Here is a 20,159-nt window from a genome sequence, read left to right as displayed (position 1 = left end):
CTGCCATGCAAAGCTATCAGCACAGAGACCATCTCTACTCTTCAGTGCCTCAAAGATCATCTCTAGGGGACTCCCAAATCTCCACCTGCAGCCTCGACAGGTAAGGGCAGGAGATCCACAGCATGGCACCTCCCCATTCAAACTTTCCTATTCTATCAATAGTGCCATCACTCTCTGTCACCCAGGCGTGAAACGCTGATCTCAGCCTTAACTCTCTTCTTCCCCCTCCCCACTCGCTTTGTTAAATCATGCCATTCTCTTGAACAAACTACGCACTGGCCACTTACTGGTACCCAGCACACGTCCATGTTTAATTTCGCCCTTCCCACTTTCTTGACCCTTACTTGGCCCTCGTCTTCTCATATTTACCATTCCAATACTTGCCCCACCGATCTTCCTGTCTCCAGCCTCTCCCTCTCTTACGCCCTACCATAAGATTATCCTCTTTAAACCACTACCACATGTGAGCACTGTGCTCATAAGTCACCAACAACTCCTAAACATCTCCTGGGCAATATCTGAAATACTCGGACACAATGGAACTATCTTTCCAACTCCATCTTCCACTTAACACTAATATTATATTGATCTTACTATCTTCCCAAATACTTGATGTACATACAATCCCACTGCACTCCACTAAGAATCTCCAACAGTGAGACTCTGGTCATCATGCCTTTGCTCAAAACATTCTTCCTCTTCATCCTCTCCCACACCTTGCCTCCTCCACCAGATTGTAAAATCTTTGAGAATAGCCATCACAGCTCACGTCAATTTCACTACAGTGCCAAGAGCAATGCCTTGCCCATAGCAGGCATCCAGACAAGAGTTGGCTGACAATGAATGGGAAATCCTCTAAGATCACAGGTCCCTCTGGATAAAGAATCAGAGGTGCGACGCTCTTCATACAGAAAGAGAACATTACAAAGAAGTCAGTCATTCAATATACATTTATTGAGCATCTCTTATGTGCTCCGAAGTATCCTGTAGTAGTGTGTTAACGTGAGTCTTTAACCACTGTAGTATTATATAGTAAAAATATTTAAAATTGTACTCCTGACCTTTTTCTTTTCTTTTCCAGGAGTACTGTTTGAATTTCAATTGATTTTAAAGACCTGAGATAATTCTTGTTTAGGGAGGAATGGGGTAGAAGAAGGAGTAGGATTTAAAATTATTTAAACCGACTGAAACATTTTACACTGATTTTACATTGTTTTCTCTTTCTCATTCTCTTTGTCTGTCTCTCTCACAGCCACGCACAGCAAATTTTTAATTAGAACAAAATATTTTAAGCAGATTGTTAAAGATCTGAGTTTTTAAAAAATAACTTAGTTTTCTGAGCTGTTCTGCAGAAATCCACAAAATGTAAAAGGGCACAGCAACCCTGTCACAATTAAAGGCAGCGCCATAAAAGCAGACAGTGGTGAAGGCGAGAAGACACTTGAGCACAGATCGATTCCAGTGCAACCTCTGTCACCAAACACTAAAGGCACTCCCTAAGAGCTTTGGTGCTACGCTATCAGGGCTCTGGGCCCTTCTTCCAAAGTTATTGTCTCCTCTCTCCTTTTTCATATTTGACATGTTTTCAAATGTGACATGAACATATACTAAAGAAAAATTTCAAATTCCTTCCTACTGTGTGAATGGGCTATATACCATGGGCACAGTGCTGCAGACCCGCTGGTATAGAAGTTACGGGCACGGGGCTACAAAAAGATTTGGAATACAGTTTCGCACAGTCATCTCTTTCAATACTGAAAAAGGCTGGGTGCCTCTTTGGCTCTAATACTCGTAACAGGCTTGCTTTCTGAGGAGCAAAATCTAGATTCCAGATAAAAGGTTCTACTTTGTAACTGAATATTTGGAATTTCATTTCAGAGACTCACTCATCTTCTTTTATGTGTAAATGCAAGAATTTTCCCTGTTACTTTTCAGGGATATTGTGATTCATGATAATATGTAGTGTCTTGCTAGTGGCACAAAATAGATACTCAATAAATGGGGCTATTTTTCTTCTCAGATTCCTTCCTCGGTATATGATGTTCCTGAGATGTTACTGTTACGAAGGAATAAACCCACACTCAACTCAGAATCCTAGATTATCTAAAATTCCACATTTAATTATCATAAAAACCTAGCTACCTGGAAATAGCGAATAAGGGCTACTCAGGCAAGACAGGTCATTTAACACCCTTGCCCCCAGCTTTATGAGACTGAATGTCAATTATGCTGGCTTAATCAGGAAGAGAATCTTTGGATTCACAAAGCAATTCACAAAGCTGCAAACTAGTCATCTGTATATACAATAAAGAACTGACGGTAGAAGTACAATGGGAAAGGGCCTCTTCTGAGAGATGACTGCTCTTATCGCTGAAACAGTTACATACAATTTATCGCTTCTTTATAGTTAGTTATACTAGCTTCACCATAGATTCTGGGCAATTTATGGGGCTGGACTTAGATAAAATTCATCTTTGTATCCATAATAAACGCACTAACACCCCCACCCCCCCACGCACAATTTAGTTTATCCTTGCTTCAAAAGGGCTCAGAATAAATCAAACAAGGGACACAGGCTATCCCGATTGCTGAGAAAACGGCAGTGAACAGAATCAGCAGCTCTCAGAGAAGAAGCACAAACAGAAACCAGAACCTAGACCCACTCCGCATCAGGCACTCAGCATTCTTAATATCCCCCGTCAAGAGGAAAGACTAAAACTCATATACAGAATTAACTGGTTTTTAACTTAGGATTTGTACAACTAGCAAAACAAAGGAAAACAGAGATCTAATGAGTTCTCTCAACTCAGAGTTATGTACATTTTAAAACAAGACAACATTAACTGAAGATTTATAGTCAAGGTCTCAAAACTGGCCTGCAGCCACAAATCAATGCCCACAGATGGGTTTTGTTCAGCCCACACAGTGTTTTAAGTTTTTTTTCATTTTAATTGCCAGCACTTTAACTGGAAATATTGCATAAAATTTCTGATTTCTGATCAAATGCCACTCTCTTGGAAAAAGAAATCAGATCTGGCAACATACGTATGGTAAAACAACCAACTGAACTGAATTAAATAAACTGGCATGTATTCTCTAACTTGCTCCAATCCCATTTGAAATGGGGAATCTAAGCTTAGAGATGCTCAAAACCACAGAGCAAACAAATACCCTGGATGCGATCTCAGCTACCTTGAGGGTCTTCACTCTTAACCACTCTGCAACTCACTCTCAAATTAAAAACAAAAACAAAAAAAACACAACAGTTGCCATGCAGTCAATTCCGACTCATGGCAACTCTCATGTGTCAATGTAGAACTCTGCTCCATAGGGTTTTCAGCGGCTGATTTTTTGGAAGTAGATCACCAGGCCTGTTTTCTGAGGTACCTCTGGGTGGACTCAAACTCCCAACCTTCCGGTTAGGAGACAAGCACATTAACCTCTCGCACCACTCAGGGACTCCAACTTCCAAATAAAACGTACTAAAATGTTAAGAAAAGCCAAAAGCCAAACCCATTGCCGTAAAGTCAATTCCGACTCAGAGAGACCCATAGTGCAACTCCCCCGTAGGGTTTCCAAGGCTGTAATCTTTATGGAAGCACACTGCCATATCTTTCCTTCATGGAGCAGCTGGTGGGTTCGAACCGCTGACCTTGCAGTTAGCAGTCGAGCACTTAATCACTGCACCACCATTAAACAGAGGTATTTAAAAGACCTGCACGTGAATGTTTATAGCAGCTTTATTCATAACAGCCTAAAATCTAGAAGCAAATCAAATGTCCATCAACTGGTAATGGATAAACTGTGGTACATCCATACAATAAACAGGAATCAACTACTGATACACAAAACAACATGAATAAATCTCAGTAACACTATGTTAAGTCAAAGAAGTCAAACTGAAAAGACTACAAATTCTATGACTCCATTATGTGAAATCCTAGAAAAGTAAGGCTGTAGTGATAGAAAGCAAGTCAGTGATTGGGGATGGGGTACAGGAAGGGGACTGGCTGCAAAGGGGCATGAGGAAACATTTTGCAGCGATGAAATGTTCTATGTCTTGATTGTGGTGGAAGCTAGACGACTGGGTACATTCGTTAAAACTCACCCTGTACACTTAAAATCGGGCAGATTTTACTTTATGTAAATTATACCTCAAAGCTGACTTTTTAAAAAGAGGTGTTCAGGAAATACTATAAAACTACAGAGAATACTACCAAGTCTACCACGGAAGCTTCAGGAAAAAGGTAAGATTTGAATTGGATCTTATTACAGAACAATTTTAAGGTACATAAGCAGAAAATACAGCAAATATGTAGTCATATTCTACACTGTAGCCCACAAGAAGTAACATCTTTGAATACGATGTAAAATGTTTCATAAAAAGAAATTCATACAGATGGATAATTAGTACTTGGCTAGGTATCAAAGACTAGTTGATCTTACATGATTTCCAAAGAGGGAATAAACTCACAGATTTAATATACTGCTGTCCCAAATGCAATAAAGCAGATAGTACAGAAGAATCTGTTTGCTGTTTGTTGTTGAAGAAAGCAAAATGAAAAGGACAGGTAAGGGTCAAACAGAAACCCAAAGGGTATAAAGGACAGGAGGGAACAACAATAAAAAAACCTAACCCATTGCCATCGAGCCAATTCTGACTCTACAGGACAGAGTAGAACTGCCTCATAGGGTTTCCTAGGCAGGAATCTTTACAGAAGCAGACTGCCACATCTTCCTCACAAACAGCGTCCGGTAGGTTCAGACCACCAATCTTCCAGTTAATGCTGAGCACTTTAACCACTGTGCCACCAGGGCTTCTTTGGGAGGGAACCAGGAGGGTGAAATAAAGGCAAGGGGCACACATTTCTTCAGGATCAAAGGTACAGCCTTTGGTACCAACAGATTAGAAGAGAAAGAAGAAAGGAGGTGGGTCAGATCTTGACAAAGAACTGAAAGGAAAACTAAAAACTAGGGGAAAAGAGACCAAATGACCAAAGGCAGAGCTAAAGAGAAGAGACCCGAGACCTGACAGCATGGACTGGCCCAAGAGGATCAGAGGACGAGATGAGAGAAAAAAGTTCATTTGTCCTAAATTTCACACAGCAGTCTGTCCTCCTCTTCCATGCCCCATCGCTGCCTTAGCTCAAGTCTTCTCATACCTAATCCCATCACACCCGCCATGTTTTCCTTTTATACCTCCTTGACTTGGACTAGAATGCTTCCTTCACTATTCTTCCAAACCCAGTTCATATGCCACCTTTTCTGCAAAGCTTCTCCAACGTTCCCACACAGAGCTCGCGGTCCCCTTCCATACTTTCAGACATCTGGTTCCGAAATACCATCATAACACTGAACTACAATGTCTGTCTCCTTGACTAGTCTATGGGCAACTCCAGCAGATTTAATATTAAGAACAAAAACCTTTACTATAAAACAGTTCAAAAAACTGTGTAAGCCTATCTTGTTTTATACCACACAATTAGAATCACAGAAGCCTTGCTCTTCAAAGGGAACTCTACAGTGAATTGATTCCTGAAGAAGGTACTATTTTGAACAAGGCTATGTCCAAAAAATGTGTTGAAAAGCAAAGATGTCACCTTGAAGACTAAAGTGTGCCAGACCCAAGCCATCATATGCATGTGAAAGCTGGACAATGAATAAGGAAGACCGAAAAAGAATTGACACCTTTGAATTGTGGTGTTGGTGAAGAACACTGAATATACCATGAGCTGCCAAAAGAATAAACAAATTTGTCTTGGAAGAAGTACAACCAGAATGCTCCTTAGAAGCAAGGATGGCGAGACTGCGTCTTACATACTTTGGACGTGTTCTCAAGAGGGATCAGTCCCTGGAGAAGGACACCATGCTTGGTAAAGTACAGGGTCAGAGGAAAAGGGAGACCCTCAGCGAGGTGGACTGACATAGTAGCTGCAATAATGGGCTCAAACATAACAACGATTGTAAGGATGGCACAGGACCGGGCAGTGTTTCATTCTGTTGTGCACAGGGTCACTATGAGTTGGAACCGACTCGATGGCACCTAACAACAACAACGATGTCCATCCTACCCCTAATTTCCTCCCATACCACCAATGACCTTTTTTAAAGTTTTACTTCTGTAATGCTTTAAATTTTTCATTGAAGGAAAAACCTGTAACAGAGAAGGCAGCAATTCCGTCAAGAATGAAGTAAGGCAACCAAAGAGGGAACTTCCCCCATAAAATAAAAAAAAGTACCTGAAATGTTCAAAAATTTTCCTCATTATACTGAGGAAAAGAAATGTACAGCAAGGAACTGAAGAAAAGTGGAGGACAAGAAATCTGCAAGTTCATGAAGCTTTCACAGGAAACTGTCAAAGTCAATAATGCCCAAAGCAAGTAAAGCATGACTTTGTTAACAAAAGGTGTACAAGGGGCAGAATGATGAGATGATCTGAGTTGCCTGAATCAGTAGGGAGATCAGTAGGCCAGAAAGCTGTATAGCAAGGACAGTTACAAAACAGATTTTGGAAGAAGGGCCATGAACTGGTAAAAAGACATACAAGGCTTGGCTGGCAGTGGAATGGGATTATAGTCACAAAGCATCCTGCAGTCAGTCCCTGGCATCAAGCTCTCTCTCCATGTCTAGCATACCCCACAAGGGTCAATCTGACTTATTAGCAAGAATGATTTTACAGTGCTTTCCCCAAAAGGGCCATGCAAAACAGATGAACAGTTATTCCAAACCTCTAAGACATAAGCAACAACCCCATTCATATTTGCCAAACACCCAGAGACCAAGTGTGCCAAGAGCTAATGACAATCCAAAGGACAAACCACAACTTTGCTTTTGTACCTGAATGGAGTTTATCTGAAAACAAATTAACAAAAGAATTCAAGGAACTTTTAGATATCATCAAAATAGCTTCTCTACAAACTTTCTTAACAGGGTCAATTTTAAAAAGAAGGCTTTTTGTTTTGAGCAGATGGTGATTACTTCCTCCCTGAGGAAATTTACCTTCCAACTAAGAAAAGTCCAACATCTCTATTAATAGTAGACTTTATTACCTTCCAGATAAGCAGTCTTCAGCAATTCACTCATTTACTGAAACACTTCCGAGACACTAAAAGGTGTCAGGCATAGTATTAGGCACTGGAGTCACAAAAACGAGGCAGAATCTGACCTCAAGAAGTTTAACAGTGGGGCAAGTGCTAATAAAGATAAACTGAGAGTACAGTGACATTAAGAAAAAAGAAAAACTAGATTTGAGAGGTGGTTCCAAGCAGCTCCAAGGACCAGCATATTCAAAGGTACAAAAGCTTGAGAACACAATGACTAACAAATTCCCAATATCCTTTTGTGAGATGGAAAACATCATTAATCCCCACTAATTTTTACAAATCAATAAACTGAGACTGTCTATGGTCACCCAGCCAGACAGTAGGCTAGGCAGAACTAGAAACAAGATTACAGTCCACATGATACTTTTCAATTCAAAGAGGTCAATACATTTTTAAATTCTTATGCTTCCACTTGAAATCTAGTTCAAGTCGACTGACCTCGTGAAATATTACCAAAAAAAAAGCTATTCATAAAAAAATTAAGTATTTGCCTGTGTAATATTTTTAGGTATGGCATCTCTGCTTCACTGGACACTTAGCACCACTTGACATTTTCTAAGGAAGGGGAGGCGGGGCAGCTTGTATCTTTTTCTGCCCTGTTTGAAAAAAGCATCCTACCCTACTTAGGTAATTCTACAAACATCCCAGACAATAGCACAACCAACGTGACTACTACATTAACTGTATAATGTATCTGAAGGTAAAAGCTCAATGTGTTGAAATTAGTCACTTGACTAATTTCTCGAAACAGCTGTTACACAGTTTTGTTAGGAAGGATATGCTAAATGAACTTGTAAACCATAACAGCACCATACTCTGAATATATTAAGGTTCTTACGTATATCCTGAAGCCAATGTTTTTTGCAGTGAGAATGCATCTTCTAAATAAATAAGATTTAATATACCAATCCTGGAATCCCTGGGTGGTGCAAATAGTTAGTGTACTTGGGTGCTAACAGAAAGGTTGGAAGTTTGAGTCCACCCAGAGGTTCCTCATAGGAAAAGCCTGGCAATCTACTTCGAAAAAAATCAATCACTGAAAACTCCATAGAGCACAGTTCTACTCTGACCCCCACACATGAGGTCACCATGAGTCACAGTCTATTCCACAGCAACTGGTACCGGTATACTACTGTTTGCTTTAAACAGCTTTTCAGGAAAACATCTATATGTAAATGAAGCAAAAATATAGAACACAATGTTGCCACGTGCTCTTGTACTAAAAATTCTTCAAGGCAGGAGACACATAAATTCTGCAGGTGCTCAAATATTACCTGGCATAAAATGCATATGTATTTTTTCTTTACTATCTTAACATCTAAATACTCACAACCCAGTGACTTTCGGAAGGGGGGGTGACAAATAAATTACGGCCCTAAGTCAAATCGAGCCTCAGCTTTTTTTTGTAAATAAAGTTTTATAGGAATACAGCCTCAAGCATATTGTCTACGACTGTTTTTATGCTATAATTACAGAGTTGAGTAGTTATGACAGAGACCTTATGACCTACCAAAAACCAAATCTGTTGCTGTTAAGTGAATTCCAACTCATGGCAACTCCACGTATTACAGAGTAGAACTACTCCATAGGGTTTTCTTGGCTGTAATCTTTACAGAAGCAGATCACCAGACCTTTCTTCCGTGGTGCTGCTGGGTGGGTTTGAATTGCCCATCTGTAGGTTAATAGTCCAGTGCAAACTATTTGCAGGGCACAGGGATTCTTGTATGACCCACCAAGTCTAAGTATTTATTATCTGATTTGACCCTTTAAGAAAAAGTCTGCTGACCTCTATCTTAAAATAATTCAAAACCAATGATCTGGCAATTAAATTTATGTCTAGACTACAAATTTAGCTACCCTGGAATGAGCTACCGAATGTGGCGGAAGAGGCAATGAATTCTTGTCCAAAACACCCAAGTACAAATCCACATGGAAATAAATCTCTGTTAATTCATTAAAGATCATGTAACTACCAAACCTGACTAAAAAGTAAGCTTTAAAAGCAAATGATGGATTTAGCTCTTAATCCCTTAGAAACTGTGCTGGATTAATACAAACATATCACATTTCATTGTCACTTGTATTTAGTTAACCACAACAAACATATGGGTCCATAATAGTTATTCCTTTCCCATACACTAGCATCCTAGAACCACACAAAACCAACCAGTAAACTAAGTAGGACACTGTCCTTGCACAAGTTTGTTTTCACCCACCATCTTAGACAGACAATGGGATGGTAAGTGGAGCATCCAAAATCTCCTCTTCTAGATGTATTTAAACTCTTCTATGATTCCCAAGAAAACCACTGTGTTGAGTCGATTCTGACTCATAGTGACCCTACAGGACAGAGCAGAACTGTCCCACATGGTTTCCAAGACTATCATCTTTATGGAAGCAGACTGCTACATCTTTCTCCCAAGGAGCAGCTGGTGAGTTTGAACCACCAACCTTCCGGTTAACAGTACAGCACTTAACCACTGTGCCACTAGGGCTCCTTAAAGCTGCTAGACCAGTCATACAAAAGAACTAGAGCCAAATAAATTCTGTTGGATCTACCTGCCATTCTTAAAATAACAGAACATTATGTTAATTAAACAACGATGACAGAATTTATCACCCAATGCAAAAACGAAAACTTTGTTGAGTAATTATCCTAAGTATCGATGAAACCGTTTTTAAATTTAGCTACACTTCCCTTTTATAATTAATTAGGGCATTGTTGAGGGGCAGGGTTTAGAAAATAACACAATACTGATAAAATAAGAACTAGTAAAAAATAAGATAATATTTTTATTGGCTATAACAGTTACACTTAAGTCTATCAAGTGATTTAATCAGAGATTATATTTTTACATACAATTCTTAACAGACTGAGTCAACTGGCCAAACACAAAAATCAATAAAACATTTACCAATTATCATTTTTTCTCCAGTTAACACAATAGGAGATAATGCCAATTCTTAAATAAATACAGTCAACTCTTGAACAAACTTGACAGCCCCTGAAAAATATACCTGAGGTATGTTCCTACTCTAAGTGCTTAACCCAAGATGCCTGATACCCTTGGCAATACCAACGTAGTCACAGGTTGTAAGCTGATGTTAAGATCTAAGTCTAAAGTAAGCATTTAACAGGGCCAACATGTTGCCAAAATAATCACGTGCTACATTAAAGTAAAAGAAGTGATTTTCTAATTACTCGTATCATTGTTCCTCTTCATCTAAGGTGTTTCTCCTAGCTACTTGTATTAAAAGAAAACTGAAAAAATATATATTTAAAATACAATCAAGTGACAATCACTTTGCCAGAGTCCACAAGATTCACATAGTTTTCATTTTTTTCTGCTTTTTAAAAAGATGTCAGACCTTGATCCTATTTCTCACCTGCAGAGTATTCGCAAGACAAAGTCCTAAAGAACCTTCAAATCTCAATAATTTTCTCAAGGCTCGGTTTTCTCTTGAAGTTGATTTATGTGAACTATCAATGAGGAGGGGCGAATTACTACTAAGACTAAGAGCGGAGCTCTGATCTTTAAATAAGGTATCCTTCTGAAAAAATGGAAACCCCACCCAGGCCTCAACTTTCTCGGCTTTCCTGGTCCCGGTTTTCTCTTTGCAAATCCAGAAAAGCAGAACTTCCCCCGCACTGCCTGCCTCTATCTGAGGCCTGATGCAGAAATTCGGACCGCTAGTTATCCGAGTACCTCCTTAAGGTTCAAGCCCGCTCAGAAACAGAAAAAAGGTTTGTTTTCTTGGGTTAAAGGAAGGCAATTACTGGGTTTGCCGATCGAATTTGTCAGAGAAGGAAGCGTAGGGCCGAGAAAGAGGGAGAATCCACAGACTGAGCTCCATCTAGTCCCAGGAACCACCCCCAGGGGTAGCTTGACTGCCCTCGGTACTTCCCTGCCTCCTCTGCTCGAGTGAGGAGAGCGGTGGGTCGGGGTCAGGTTCCCCTGAGCTACTTCCTGGTCCGATCGGACTCGCCTTCGGACACCCGAAACGCCCCCGGCCCGGCTCCCTCGCCCTTTGCCCTGTCTCCTCCCCTCTCAGTGACCCACCACCACTGGTCCCCTCCCATCTAACATGGCCGCCCCGCCCGGCCCACCCCTGGCACAGCCTAACAACCGGAGTCATGGAGGCACCGCCTTCTCCGCGCCCATTGGCGTAGCAGCCTCCGTCTGCCTGCCCCATTGGACAGCAAGCCTGCCACTCAGATGAGGGTTCCGCCTCCGAGCCGCTTCAAGCTACTTTGAGAAGACATATAAACAAATCCCGGGAGGGAGGCCCCTCTTGCCGTCTCTGGGGCGGGAAAGGGAAGGGGGAGCGGGTCCCCTCGAGACTCCCTGCCTGGACTCCCCCCACCCCGTCCCAGCCCGCGCCTCTTCGCCTTCTGCCGGCCCAGCTTCAACCTCCGCGGCCCCGGCCCTTCCTCACACGCCCCTCTCCTCCTCCCCCGCCAGCCCGCCTTCCCTCCCTTCGCCGGCCCCTCCCACCCGCTCGCTTCTCTGACAGGCCGGTTGCCGGCAGCCGCTGCCCCGGGCTCAAAGACAGCCGTGAAGGGCCCGGCGGCCTGACAGGGCGGATGCTCGGCACTGCCCACTCCCGGCCCAGCCCGCTGCCCGCCCGCGGGTCCCCCCTTCAGCCGCCCCGAGCTTTTATGTAACCGTCCCGGGCCGGGGGTGGGCTGGGGGAGGGGAACGGATGCCCCCGTGACCGGCAGGCGGTGGCCCACGGCCCGCGCGCCCCCAGCCTCGGCCCTGGTCCCGGTCCCCGCCGGCCAGGGGCCGGGCACAGCTCCTAGGCCACCGGCCCTCCTCTGTCCCCCGCCCGGCTAGTCCCCCAGCCCAAGCCCCGCCAGCTCCGGGCGGCGAGCAGCGGCGCTCACCTGTGGGTGTGGAGGCGGCTCAGGGGCTGGGTCCTGTTCCGCTGCAGGGGCCTCGGCCCCTCTCCATGCTGCCTCGGGTTTGTTTTGTTTATGTCCTTCCTGACGGGTTCCCGGAAATCGCGTGACTCGCCCCCCTCACGTGGGCCGCGGCGAGGAGGAGGAGGGAGGTGGGGGCCCGCCGGCCGCAGGCCAATCAAGAGGCGTTCTGCAGCCCGGCCAATCGGAGGCTCAGCCTGGCAAGCCACCCCTATCACGTGACGCCAGAGGGGCGGGTCGACGCGAAAAACCAGGAAGAGGGGGCGGAGCGGGAGCCAGGCGCCGGCCTCTGAAGCGTAGGCGTGGGGTGTCTGATAAGGAGCCTCACTTTCACGTTTGTAGTTGTTCCATTTAGAAAGACTTTCACATCCAGCATTTTATCTGATTTCAAAACTACGTGATGAGGCGAGAAGTATCCTTATGCCACTTGTACAATTTAAGTTCACTGAAACCTGAAGGAGTTAACGGAATAGAGGGCGTTAACTTAAGGCGATTGTATCGACGTTCTGTTTTACCTATGTCCTCCCTACCTGAACCTCTTGATTGCCTGAGAGACTGATCTTGCCTTCAGTTGTTCATTCATTCATTCGTTGACTCAACATATTTATTGAGCGCGTATGCCCTAGACAGAGGGGTCAATCAGACTGCGTGCACCTTTGAGAGAACAGCTGTACACAACTGTACAAACCATGCAATAGAAGCGCCTGGACAAACTGGCCTTGCTAAATAACACAAGGACCTGAAGTTTTCTTTTATCTCCCTGATCCTGGTAATAACAGCGACCCTTATTGAACGTGTGCTATGAAGTAGGCTCTTCATCTCATTTAGCTCTCCTGCAAACACATGCAATATTATTTCTCTCGTTTTTCATACAGGGAAATTAAGGCTCAGAGGGGTTAAGTTACTTGCCCAAGGTCACATAGCTAGTAAATGCTCCGGGGCGGGGGGGTACTGGAACCCAGGTTTGTTATCAGAGCTTCTTTCCAGACTGCTCTTAGACTCTTTAAGAGCAAAGAATTTATCTTCCCAGCACAGAAAAGTTAAGATTGGGGGCATAGGTACTTGGCTAGAGCCCTTCAGAATGCCGGTTTTCTCTAGGAGTAATTGCCCTTGAAAACTTCGCTCCTATTTGCACACATCAGGGGAAGTAGTATAATACCAATGCTAAAAACATAGACTTTGGAATCAGAAAGACCATAAGCTTCAAGAGGGCAGGGACTGACAGCGTTGTTCATCGTCCGCTCTCTATGCCTGACACAGTGGCTGGCACATAAAAAAAAAAAAAAGGCACATAGGCAGTCATTAAATACTTGTTGAATGCACAACCTAGATTGGAATCTTTTCTCCACCATGTGTGAGCCAGCACAAGTTGTTTAACCTGAGGCTCAATTTCCTCTTCTGTAGAATAAAAATACCCCAGCTTGATATGAGAATTAAGTGAAATAATTCAGGCAAAGCACTTACCGCAGTGCATACAGTAAGCACTTAATGAATGGTAACTATTATTAGATTTTTCAAGGACATCATTTGAGAGATCAACTGTAGATTAAATAGGAAGTAGGAACAACTCTAGATTTTAGCCATCTAACAGCCGCTAATACTTTTATAAATACACCACATTGATAGGTAGGTATATGTAGATATGTAGAAAGTAAAAGAGTAAATTTCATATCTGTATCCCCCAGAATCCCTGGTGCACACGTAGGGTCTCAATATCCACTGAAGAAATCTGCCACACAGGAATTGACAGGATTATAATTATTTTCTTTTTTTAAGTCTAACACAAACCATATCTAATTTCCCATGCCAACGGCAGTTTAAAATTGAAGCTCCAATAGAATAGCTTGGGAAGTTGAGCCAGTTTGTTCCCACTCACTCATACAAGATTTGTACATTAAACCTCCATGAAAGACATTACAGACTGTCCTCTCTTAATACTGTATTTGGAAAAACTCCAATGGTTTGCTCTTTTACTGCAACATTGCCCCCCACCAGACACAGGGATTTTCATCTCCTCTACTGGGTAACAGTTCTTTGGGGTCCCAGAGCAGCCAGGCTCATCTCCTAGCATGAGGCTTTGCCCATTGAAGACACTTACTGATGAATTACATTGGATTCCTGGCTTTGCATCTTCTGTTGTCTTGGAAAGAACAGAATTTTGGCTAAAGGAGGCCTTTCCATCAAGGTTTGTTAACAATTACATCCTGCTCTGAAGTGAATGAAATCACTGACTAATTGATTTTTCTTTCTCTGGGTTTTATCCTGCCAGCTTCTGCCACAGTCAAATTTGGCAGGAAGTTGGTACCCTGGAATAGTATTGGATTGAGGTCCAGGAGGTGCTTCTTGTTTTAGTCACAAAGTCGTAACCAACGGGCATCACCACTTCCAAAATACTTGAACTCCCTCCTATGGAATTGTAACCAAATGCGGTTCTTGTCCTGTACTATTAGCCGATGGAAATAAGACGGACATACACCACCAATTGCAAAGGAACAGAAAGTGGGAATTTATTATCTGGGCAAACAAGGAGCAATGTGGGACCTAGCAATTGAAAGACCACGAGCTCCCCATCCAAAGGGAGCAGGGAGCTTTTATGTCCTCGAGTCCCGAGTCCCAGGGGTCAGGGATTGGCATATGAAATCCAAAAACCTGGACCCTCCCATGCACCAATTTGGAGATCCGGGTGCTGAGTCACATTGCAAAGGAAGTCCGCATGATGAGACATTTGGCTTTGCCAAGGGGCTGGGGTGCTGCACAGTGCCGGAGAATATCTTCCACTCAGGCCATGCTCAAGTCGAGTGGGTCAGGTGGAGGACACAGTTCTTTAGGTCCTGCACTTGTGCCAAGATCCTGATTTGGGCATGCGCAGGATTCTGGTGCCAAATTCAAACCGTGGTGTGATGGGACCAAACTGCGGTTAGAAACCCCAGCTTGGTGGGCTGCGAGCAGAAGGGAGGGGGCAAATCTGACTCAGAAGACACATTTTACACAAACATGAGACAATGGTTCTCGCCGCCCCCCCCCCCAAATTGTTTGTTTCCCCAACAAAGCAATAGATACTTAGGACTCAATTGAATTTTTAAAAATAAATTATTTTTTATTTGGTGACATATATACATGGTACAAATTGAAAACATATAAAAGGGTATTCAGTGAATATTAAGTCTCCCAGTTCTGTACCTTTCCTACCCAATTCCTTCTCAGAGGCAACCCCTGCTCTGTGTGTCCTTCCAGAGATATTCTTTATATATGTAGACATTTTATTCATTTTAACCCTTGCTGCATTTGGAGCACTGTTCTGGGAGCTAAGCTCTAATCTGAGCTCTACCACCAATCACTCTAAGATCCAGGGTGAGGGGTTTGACCTCTCTCAGTTCCAGTTTCTTCACCATGAGGAATCTGGATAGACCTAGATGTTCTCTATGATCCTTCCAGCTTTATCACTGAGTCTGCATCCTGAAGGCAGCTGCCAAAGATCCTAACTTCCCCTATGATGTAGAGCTTACACTGTAAGTCTATATTAGAACACAGATTGAGCCCTGCCTCATGATTTTGCACACATCTTTTAAGTGAGTTATCCTTTTGAGTGTAAATATTTTCTTCCCGGGCCCCTCTGGACCTGTGATCTGTTAAGATTTCACAGCTTCGGAAGTGAGGTTAATTAACTGAAAGCTGGAAGATCTCCAGGAAAAGCTGTGTCCTTTTGACACTTTCAAAAACCAATTTTCTTCCTGATAAGACTGGAGTATTTCTGAAGGTGAATCTGAGAGAGATATTAATTGATGCTTGGCAATTGGCACCCACCCCTCATTCATCCCTACTAAAAAATATTCTTTGGGGGAAGAAGAAAGACCAGTTCTTCCCACTACCTTGACCTTTGTTCTTTATGTGACAGCTCTGAACCTCAGTTTCGTACTTCTCCCAGAAAGCATCAGCTTCATTCCCCAATGGCTTTTCCCTTACTTATTTACCCTGTTTCCTCATCCCCATACCAGCACCAGGCTTGCCCTGGAATAGGGTGAGTAACTGCTTGTGGTCTGAATGAACAAACTCACATTCAGATTCTATTCATCCTACACTGCTCAAGATCTTTTATGGACTGTACATACTCATTGCCGCTGAGTCTATTCTGACTCATAGCCACCGTATACAACAGAGTAGAACTGCCCCCATAGTTTCCAAGGCTGTCATCTTTACAGAGGAGCCCTGGTGATGCAGTGGTTAAGTGCCTGGCTGCTAACCAAAAGGTTGGTTAGTGGTTTGAAGTCACCAGCAGGAGAAAGATGTGGCAATCTGCTTCTGTGAAGATGACAGCCTTGGAAACCCTACGGGGGGCAGTTCTACTCTGTCCTATAGGGTTGCTAAGAGTCGGAATTGACTCTAAGGCAGCGGAATGGCTGGTGGGTTCCAACCGTTGACCTTTCGTTTAGCCTCCAAGTGCTTAACCACTGTGCCACCAGAGCTCCTTGGAGTGTATATACCATGTCTATTTCTGCCCTCATTAATCTCTTTTCTAACACCCAACTGAACACTTAATGTACTTACTACTTTGTGTTATTCATATCGCTAATGCAAATACTATTTCCTCAATTAAATCAAGTGCCATAAACCTGAAGTTACAGAGAATTCAGACTTTTCATCAGACCTCATATTCAACCCTGTGTCTAGTAGAGGGAGGGGAGGGAAAGGGAGAGGAGTAAAGAAACTGACATTTGTTGAGTGCCTAATGTATACACTGAAGACATGGTCTCACCTGGGAGGAGCTCAGAGCTTAGTGAAGGAGAAAAACACAGAAAACCGACAATATGATAGGATTTATAAGAGGGGAGGCCCTAGCCTGGTTGTTAAGAATGAGGGTCTGAGTCAGACACACATGCATTCATCCCAGTGCCACTTGCTAGCATGCTTGGTAAGTCACTAACCAGTCTGTTCCTCCATTTCTGTTACAGTCAGCCTCATAGGTTGGGTGTAAGGATTAAATGCAGGGCCTGTTGCATAATAGGTGCTCACCACTGTTGGTTTCCTCCCCTGACCCCACTAGCCACCTTCCAGGGAGGAAGATGACTGGAAGCCTCTTAGAAGAGAAGCGGTAGCAAAGAAGAGAAAGTAACATGACAAAGAAAAGGTGGCAAGCAACTCAGGCTGTTTTATGTTTCCATTATCTTCCAAAGCAGCATTCCTGTAAAAAATGTTTTGTCTCTTTCACTAAGACTGAAAACTTCTAGGACAACTAATAGTTCTTGTGGTTTTGTTTTTTTTTTCCTTCTTGTGTCAGCACTGAGCTGAACATAGACTGTTAGTATCAGCAACTATAACTGATAGCAAATGAGGAAGCCAGGGAGGGAGAACAATCTCGCATTTGTTGTAGGAAAGACTCCCAGGGGACAGGTACAATAAGACGTTCTGTTGGTGAGGCCAGAAGTAGGGCGATAAAAACAGAAAGTGGAAGAACAGATTGATAAGAAACAGGAACCAAGACCTGTAGCCATGATAATAGTTTGTTGAACTACAAATGGAGGCACACTCCGAAGGACTCAATGTGGTGTAAAACTGTGAAGCTGGATTTCCAAACACAGGAAGTAGATGGTTCAGACAGATACATTGCTAAAGAAATAAGAAAAAGTTTAGAGAATTGGGGGTAAAGTTAGAGGGTCCTGTGTTTCCACACCTCCCTCCCACACACACAAATTCACAAGGTCATACATTTCCCTCAGTGCTGCAGCAAAACTGGGACCATGCCACCAGTTGTAAGTTTGAGTTTTCATCTTTTTTTCCAAGAGTGAGATATGTGAACTAAATGGGTGTAACACTCAACAAGTGTGTTCACCCTCCACCATCACAGTGGAGCATAAAATGCACTAACGTACCGGAATATCAACTGTAGATTCCATTCTGTGTTAGGAGGGGTGGTACCAGGAGGAAGGGCCAAGTACGTTCCTGGGTATTCAACCCCCATTGCTCAGTACTCACCTAGACCCCTGTAGGGCCACCTGCCTTTTCACATAGACTCTGAGGGCACCTGCTCCCTACCAACCTAGGCTGCTAAAGCCAGAGGGATTCTGGCTGCAGGAGTTGTAGTCAGCTGGCCACAGCTCTGTCCCTGAGCCTGCACAACCAGTCAGCCCCACACAAGGGACCAATCACTCTTCCCAACTTGGAAAAGGAAGCTGATTTTGGGAAAAACGGAAATTGTGGTGGGAACTGAAGTAAGGATTGGGACAGAATATGGGTGGTTCTCCCCTTTTCCTAATAATGGAGGTAATGGCAGGCTAAAAAAAAAAAAGTTGCTGCCAAGCGGTTTCTGACTCATGGCAACCAATGTGTGTCAGAGTAAAATTGTACTCCACAGGGTTTTCAATGGCTGATTTTTCAGAAGTAGATCACCAGGCCTTTCTTCCAAGGTGCCTCTGGGTGGACTCTAACCTGTAATATTTTGATTAGCAGCTGACAGCCTTAAACATTTGCACCACCCAAACGGTTTAGGCTCCTGCAAACATCAGTGGAGAAGGGAGGGCCAGGTTGGTGGTTTTCTTCTCTCTGGGTTGGGAACAGAGGAGTTCGGAGTATTGGAAAGGCTGGAAATATGCAATACTGCTCTTGGCACCACCCCAACCCAGTTAAGAGTGGCTGGTGGCTCAATACTTAAGTGCTTGGCTGGCTGCTAACTGAAACAAGCGGCTCAGTAGGAGAAAAGACCTGGAGATCTGCTCTCACAAAGATTACAACCCAGAAAACCCTATGGGGCAATTCTGCTGTCATATAGGGTCTCTATGAGTCAGAATCGACTCGAGGGCACACAACAACCCAATTAAAATCCAGCGAAGCCCTTAGAGTCTGGTGTACAAACAGCACTAAGTAAAAGTTAGCTATTGCTAGTATTGTTATTAACACAGTGGCTCTAAACTCTCCTGGAGGTCTGATGAAAGCCACAGACTTGCTCCACCCCAAGATGCAGAAGTGTATGTGTACCTAATTTTGCAAGTGATTCCAGGGGGGTCGCTAATATTTGTGGATGCCAGGTTAGGCACCCCTGAGGTTCAAAGGACACCTCAAGTATGTAGGATCAGCTGTAAAATTTGCAGAGCCAAGTAAAAAAAGAAAATCAGAGACCCTGTTCAAAATTAAGCAGAGCATTAAATTGAGTGGGAGGAGGGGAGCCTTCTAAGCCCCCACACTCTGAGGCTGGCCTGCAAAGCTCTAGGTCATGAAAGTATACCTTTGCTTTAAATAAACTTTCTGGGGATTGGAATTCATAAAATGTGTTTGAAAGCCAGTCCTTTTCAGACAAACTCCCCCAGGACTGTTTCAAAGCCGACTCTCAATGAACTCTCTGGGTTGCTGTGGGAATCCAGAGGGGCCACACCTTGGGAAGGGAAGGAGGTGGGAAAGCACATCCAGGGCCTAGTTCCTGAGATCTGGCTATAGGCTTGAGAAGGTTGTGAGGTGTTCCAGGCAGAAAACCAAACCCAAACCCGTTACCCTCGAGTAGATCCAACTCATAGAGACCCTACTGGGCAGAGTACAACTGTCCCACAGGATTTCCTAGGCTTTAATCTTTACGGAAGCAGATTGCTAGGTGGGCTTGAACTGCAGACCTGTCGGTTAGCAGCCAAGCACTTAGCCATTTCGCCGCCAGGGTTCCTTTTCTAGGCAGAGGGAGGTGTTGAAAACAAGAGCCCCAGAAGAACAAATTAGTAGTTTTGGGATTCGTGGTCAGCCGGAAAGGTAAGGGATTAGCAATCACAAAGGAGGTGTGGGAGGAGGTGGCTGGGGAGAAGGTGCTTGGGAACCCTTAGGATGGCTGGAAACTCATTCTGAGTCCAGCTGGAACCTCGGGACCTGCCCATTCCCAGTTGATTTAGGGTTCCCCCAAAGACCTCTGGCCTCATCGTTAGGGAATCTATTGGCTTCTTAATGGAAGGGATTATAAAATTAAATAACCAGATGACCTTTTTTGGGCGCTGAGAAGTCAGACCTGTTTGTTGTTAGCTGACCCCAACTCATGGCACAACAGAATGAAAAGCTGCCTGGTCCTGTGCTATGCCCGTGGTTGATCGAGAGTCAGACTGTTGTGATCCATAGGGTTTTTACTGGCTGATTTTCAAAAGTCAATCATCAGGCCTTTCTTCCTG

The 20,159-nt window shown here is 43.7% G+C and overlaps 1 protein-coding gene across 4 annotated transcripts in view; it reads right to left on the bottom strand.

Moving 5' to 3' along the window:
• CREBRF (CREB3 regulatory factor) overlaps window positions 1-12,123 on the bottom strand; it is a 60,396-nt gene extending 48,273 nt beyond the window's left edge. For 2 of the 4 annotated variants that reach the window (XM_023551472.2, XM_064279132.1), the window contains exon 1: window positions 11,992-12,123. The gene's annotated coding sequence lies outside the window, so the exon portion shown is untranslated. Of the gene's footprint in view, window positions 1-10,490; window positions 11,127-11,991 lie in introns of those variants that run through there. The other 2 variants (XM_064279136.1, XM_003404662.4) reach the window with 2 other exon arrangements.
• Window positions 12,124-20,159: the final 8,036 nt, after the last annotated feature.

This window comes from Loxodonta africana, chromosome 2, assembly GCF_030014295.1.
Source record: "Loxodonta africana isolate mLoxAfr1 chromosome 2, mLoxAfr1.hap2, whole genome shotgun sequence".
Lineage (NCBI taxonomy): Eukaryota > Metazoa > Chordata > Mammalia > Proboscidea > Elephantidae > Loxodonta > Loxodonta africana.
Note: the sequence above shows the minus strand (reverse complement) of the source record. Positions and strands in the feature narration are given on the sequence as shown.